The following is a 7,226-nucleotide window of genomic DNA, read 5'->3' on the forward strand; positions in this document are numbered from 1 at the left end:
ATTGAAAATTTGGGGGTCAGTGAAAATCTGGCATGAGAGACTAGTCGGCAAGCTTAGTCGAGCTCGCTGAATGACTCGGCGGTTCGCCAACTGACCCTTACATTGCCCTTTCGCTCTGAAATTTAGCTATTGGATGTTGTAACATTCGACGATATGCCTGAGCTCATCAAGTTTAATCGGTGACTTGCTGAATGCCTTTGTTATTGCCTTTTTGTAGTCCTGTTTGTTGAAAATCTTTTTGTGAAATTCGGCAAGCTACTTTTAGCTTGCCGATCTAGTTTGGCGTTTTGTCGATTGACCCTAAACCTCGGTGACTTGGGCTGACCTTTTTGCATTTTTGTTTTGTGATTTTTGGTGAGTCTTTGATGGCTCGCCAAATGAATTCAGCGACTCATCGAGTTGATCGACTAGTTTCGTGCAATTTTTTGTTTAATTTGGAAATTTCACTAACTCTTTGCAACTGCATTTGTTCGACTGTCTTGGAGATATGGCTAGATTTAAGGTACCTTGAAATAATCAACCACCTCAGAAGATAGAAAAAGTGTTGGTCATTGCTATGGAGGTTACCCCTACAAAAGCAACACGACCTAAACTCCCTCTGACTAGGGAAAAAGCACAAACAAGGGGAAACGACTTACGGAGCCGAGTTCGAGTAGTTCCAGCTCCGATAGCATGGGTATAACCTTTATTCACCTCATTACATCTGATTTTGCCTTGTGGAAAACTCTAGGTCTAGATCGCCGGTCTATGAGTTCGAGCCTTTGGATGATCAACTCCTTAAGAGGAGACGGGCCGAACTGCGCTCCAAAGTGCTACATGATCCGGCAAGACTCCCAGTTCATCTGACTTCTTCACCACCTCCATCACATGCAGCTGAGAAGGTACCACAAATGCCCCAAGCCCAAGCACCACCACCGCGCTCGATGAAGAGGTTAAAGACATCCAGGTTGACAACTATTTTGGAATAAAAGAGGTTGTCCACTGATGGGGTAGTTGATAGGTATCCAGCTGTGTGGGACATGATGTGGTTCCATAAATTTGAGAGGTTTACACAACCCTGAGTCCCATATGTACCTTCTTGGGTCTGGGAGGTCTAAGAGAGGTATATGAAGTTGATCCCAAAAGGCAAGAAGAAGGCCCATTTGAGCAAGTTGATCATGTTGTGGTGCGAGGTAAAAATGTGAAGTGCACCAGTTCAAACAAAAATAAAGTGTTAGGGGTGCACTGTTCAGATAGTCCGCTTCTTGGTGGACAAGATTCAAATTAGACTCTCGATGATATTAAGGGGTGGTTGGTCCCCTTGATTTCTATTATCACGCCTTTGTGGATTGAGCCAGGAGACCAGATCGAGAAGAAAGACTTGAACGTCACTGGTAGATATTGGTTCAGGTTCATTAGCAGTACACACATGCCATCACAAATGAGTCCATTCTCCAGTACCCAAAAGTAGCCCTATTGGGATTTATTATTTTCTCGGATAGACTGAATCTAGGGATGATTATTGAGTAGGAGATGGCCATGAGGGCCAAGAAGAGCCAGGCATCGCTACCATTCCTAGTGCTTACCATGGAGTTGTGCCGGTGAGCTAGAGTTTCATTTTTGGCAAATTCCATTATGAAAGTGCCTCCCACTTTCTCTACTAACATCTGGCAGATTGAGGAAAAATATACTAAGGATGAGGCTGAGCGTAGGAGGACAGTGTCAGTGGACACATCCCTAGATGCTGATGTAAATACTTAGGAGGCATACACTACTCCTTCCGCTCAAGCCAGTGAACCATCAGGTACACATAGCTTTTCTACCACTACTAATTCGGGTGCTGCTGCCCCCTACCCTCGTTGACACATGCCATGTTGTATAAGATGGGAAATCTATCCCATTCAGTCGATATGCGTGCTTCCAGAGTTGAGGCATATGTTCAAGGGTTGATCGAGTTGGCCATTGCTACTACCTTTTCCCCATCTGAGCTGAGTTATAAGAGCAACAAGAGTTGGTTACTACCCATGGCCTGGCATTGGATGCCCTCACTGTGCGAGTTGAGACGTGTGAGCCAGGAGGGCGATAGTCAGATGATGTGACAACTTTGAGGGCCGATGTTGCAGAGTTGAGGCCTGATGTGAATGAGCTCAAATCCACTGATATATATATATTTTGGGGAACTCTGGACATTCCTGAGGTTTTGAGTTCAGAGATACCTACTACTTTGAAAAAGAAGTGCATGATGGAAAGAAAAGGGGTGTCCAATGAGCCATACAAGAATCTTTGTGCTTGAAAATACTTAGGGTGGATTGTGAAAATCAAAAGAGTGGAAGAAAAGGAGAAGAAGTGAAATGCAACCCATGCTTCGTGAAAGTATAAGTAACTAAGCCAAAAAAATCATACCTTTACCCTCACCCCCTTTACAAGCCTTGAAAGATCTTGGTGATCTTGATTGAGTCGAATGACATCTTGATTGGGAAATAAGGGCAAACATATGGGTAGAATCATGCATGTGTTTATCTTTGAGAGTGTGAGAGTTGATTATGATTCCTTAAATCTTAAATTTTGATTAGCTTTGCATGGGAATGAAATCATTCTTGATGTGAGGGCATTCAAATACTCTTGTTGAGCTTGAATTTGCATTTGAAGCAAGCATGGTGAGCTTGACTTTTTTTTTATGATGACTAGTCACAGTTTGAAACCTCTAGTGTACAATTGAACATTGCATAGGTAGATTAAACCTCGTATGCATTTATGTTGATTCTGAAGTAGCACTATTAGTAGACATCCCTCTTGACCTGATTGATCTTGTGTTTTACTTGAGGACAAGCAAAAGTTTAAGTTGGGTATGTTGATGAGTCAGGGATTTCAACTCATTTAGGGATTAATATTCATGGATTAGTGTCCTCAATACCTATTTTATGCTCATAACTGATGTTATAATGTTAATATGCAGCAATGAAGGCAAAAGAGCAAGGCAAGGACATTACAAGGCAAATGTAACGATCCGAGAGCACCCCATAGTCGTTACCGGCGTATTCGACCTCTCGGATGTCTTATACAAGCCCTTAGCATTCGTCACAACATTTATCATAAAAAAATAGCGAAAAATTTAAAACTTTTCTATAATATAACACAAAACATAAAAGTCACCTCCTTAAACCTTTAATACAAAAATCGGAGTACTACGTCTCATGGTAGCCATCATAAAACATGAGTACAACACAAGAAGGACACAACCCTTACAATACAAAAGAAACTACTATCTAGTACATAGAACTTAAAGAAACTCTTTAACATAGAGGTCCTTGAATCTTTAAGGACACACCCGAACTTGGGAATAGTAAGCCAAGCTCATCACTTCTAGGAAAGACCCTTTAGTCACCATCACCTACACTTGGTGTAAAAAGATGAAGAAGAATGGTGTTAGTACAAGAATGCACTAAGTATGATAGCCATGCAAAACATGCTCTTAAAAGGACATTTAGTTGGAAACTATGCATCATGACTTTTTAGAGAAACTTCAAGAACATTTAGTACATTAGGCACAATATAGACCACATACATCATCATACACATGGAAACCATTCATAATAGCACATAGAGCCACTTATAACATTTTAGGCACATTCAATGTATACAATACATTACCTTCACAAGGTAAACCATTTAGTTCATATCATAGGTAAACCACCCTTACAACCCCATCACAAGCTCACTTGTGCAATGTACACATGGAGTCCCATACCCCCACATATACTAAGCAAACCTATTAAGAAACCATAAGTGTAATTCACATGCATAAACATACTTTATGTCTTGACATAAGTAAAGTCAACCTTAACATGCTTTCATATTAACATACATAGACCATAGTCTTCATTACATAAAGAGCCTAATCATAACCTCCCTTAGAGTCCACCTGTGCAATGCATAAGTAGGGTCCATAGTCCTACCTACACTAAGTAACTCTTCAAGAAATCATTACTAGAGTTCATAATCTTATCTTAGTTCATTTCTTAACTTTCGGGAGACATTGCCATAATCGACATAGACCATGTGAGCTACATGGAATCCGGTGTTCTACTCCCACACCGAAAATAGAGGATACTACTTGCCAAAGTAGGACCTACATACATAATAGATATCTAGTGGATCCACTAAGCTAAAACCTACGGGGGCATGTAGTTATGGAACAAGGAGATTGCTACTAGAAAACCTTGACTTACTAAGCGCGGAGGTTTCCATCTTATGAGATAACATCTATGTTGGGAAGCCGGACTTGCTAAATGTGAAGGTTCTCTTCTGGGAAGCCGGACTTGCTAAACGTGAATCCCCCACTCTCATTTTTCATGTTCACTCGGTGCTAAGCTCCAACTCCCTTTTTAAACATCTTTAATCCTTTATTTAACATTAGTTCATAAAGTAGGCATTAGGGATTTAATCCCTCATATCATATAGCTCAAAGGTTTCTAAGATGAGAATGCCCTTTCATTGTAGAACCTACGTTATGTGAGAATGACATTTCATCGTAGAACCTACATTATGTGAGAATGACCTTTCACATAATCATACCATATTCATAACATAGTCTAGTTTAGAGTACAATTGAGGAAACCTTTCAAGAGACTCACTTTCACTAGATTATCGTAAACCTTATTCATTTATTCATGTGTGTGTACACATGTGAGAAATCCTTTCACATAAACACATTTATACAACACATATTCATATCTTGCTAATCATACACTTTGCATGCATAATAAGATGTAAAGGTGCATATAAGAGTTAACCTTTCAATAGACACCATAACACATCATGTTCATAGCTATACATGTAGAGTGTGTGTGCGCATATTGGTCCTCATAGTGACATAGTAGCAACAACATGGATATTGTGTGTTCTTCCCTTAAAGGTATCACAACACATTCACAATGTCCCCAATTCATGAGCAATTCACCTATAAAGGCCTTAGGGATTCTAGACCACACACCCACACTTCATCATATGAGACAAGGACATATTCAACATTGAATAGGTACTCCTAACACGTATATGATCAAACATTCATATAGGGGTCATATAGGTAGGGGTCATTCCACAATAGTACCTAACATAATCAATCATGTAGACCACACCTTATCCCTAACATTATCATTCACATTATACTCCTCATCACCAACACACTTTAAATATCATGCTAGCATTGGGGATTTCATACATAACCTTCATAGTATAACTTCATAAACATATGCATCATAATCATCAATTCACTTCACATCTATTGCCTTCAAGGCCATGATCTCAACATGCATAGATAGACAAGAAGTGAACACCTCCACCAAAAGTGGATCAAACCACACAACATCAATTCTCATACTATAGACTAAAAGTTAGGTCAACTTACCAATTCTCCAAGCCATGATCACCATGAATAAATGCTCAATAATTCATAATCAATTGACATAGATAGTACTAGGAATCAACAATGTAATTCAATATCATAAACATAGTCTAAGTACAATTCCATAAACAAAGGGATCAACCCATCACTTTTCCCATAAGGCCATAATCCTCAACTCATCAATATACCAACAATTCAACATGAATAAGTATTTATAATCATAATAAACATCAATACAATCTAATCTGAACATAATTTCATCAATAGAGATTATATTCACAAAGACCCACATCATAGGCCAATTTTCGAGAATTTGGGGATCATGGGTTCTTCAAGAATTCCTTTGAAAATTGTCTTAAAAACATTAATTCTACATTAATTCATCAATAGAATGATTTAGAAAGTCGTTTGACAAGGAACCCATGTTTAGATTGAAAATTGGGAATTTTGGTCTTTGAATCACTTTTGAAAATCTTTGATAGAACTCCTTGAATGAGAGGTTATTCAAGAATCAAGAGTCACCATACCTTAATTATTGAAGACCCATGAAATTGAAGAAGAAATCAGTTGAAAACCCATCTTCTAGCTTGAGCTTCATCAAGGTCTTCAATGGAGTTTTTGAGAGAATCTATTTTGAGATGGAAGGGTCAATTTGAAGAATGGGCTCTAATTTTAGGTTTTGGGGCTTTAACCAACTTAAAATACCCTAAAATAGGTAGAATAACCGTTTATAATAATTCCCCAAAGTACCCAAAATACCCCTCACTTAGTTGGACCTTTTTAAATAAGTCAAACTTGTGTTTTATTTTCACAAATTTTGTCGGGAAACAAGTTCGCGACGCGAAGGTGCTCCCACAAGTTTTCTGGAAATTAAATTCGAGACAGTAGAGTCTGCGACATGTCCACGATGTGGATCAACACTTTGGCCTATGGTGGAGCTAGTCCGCGACGCAGACATGCTCCCTCCATGCACATTTTCAAGCTGCCTTGGCAGCTTGCTTGGCCAAGGTTGGGGTCCTTCTCGGGTACCCTTAGGGTGGCCCCCGGGGAGTCATATCCAAACGTTTTGACCCTAAAAACATTTATTAAGACATTGGGGTCACCTCCACTGATTTTAGACTCCAAACAACACATAAAAACATGAACAACATACTAGAACGCACCAACACGTAAAAGACTAGTTCTTGAACGTCTTGGTCGTCCCTTGACGTTTGACTTCCAAACCCTTTAAAACTGACTAAAAAGGCTATTATTCATTATTTTACCAAGNCGAGACAGTAGAGTCTGCGACATGTCCACGATGTGGATCAACACTTTGGCCTATGGTGGAGCTAGTCCGCGACGCAGACATGCTCCCTCCATGCACATTTTCAAGCTGCCTTGGCAGCTTGCTTGGCCAAGGTTAGGGTCCTTCTCGGGTACCCTTAGGGTGGCCCCTGGGGAGTCATATCCAAACGTTTTGACCCTAAAAACATTTATTAAGACACTGGGGTCACCTCCACTGATTTTAGACTCCAAACAACACATAAAAACATGAACAACATACTAGAACGCACCAACACGTAAAAGACTAGTTTCTGAACGTCTTGGTCGTCCCTTAACGTTTGACTTCCAAACCCTTTAAAACTGACTAAAAAGGCTATTATTCATTATTTTACCAAGTTGTTAATGCATAAAACCCATGTGAGGCTCTACTTTATCCTACTTTATTTTGAGGGTCGTTACAACAAATAGCAGTGAAAAGTTGAAAAACTTGAAGGAAAGAAAAGCTGGTACTTGCCAAAGCCACTCGGCGACTCAATTAGTGGACCTTTAGCTCGCCCAAAGATCTAGCATACCAGCC

Source organism: Solanum stenotomum, chromosome 1, assembly GCF_019186545.1.
Source record: "Solanum stenotomum isolate F172 chromosome 1, ASM1918654v1, whole genome shotgun sequence".
Taxonomy (NCBI): domain Eukaryota; kingdom Viridiplantae; phylum Streptophyta; class Magnoliopsida; order Solanales; family Solanaceae; genus Solanum; species Solanum stenotomum.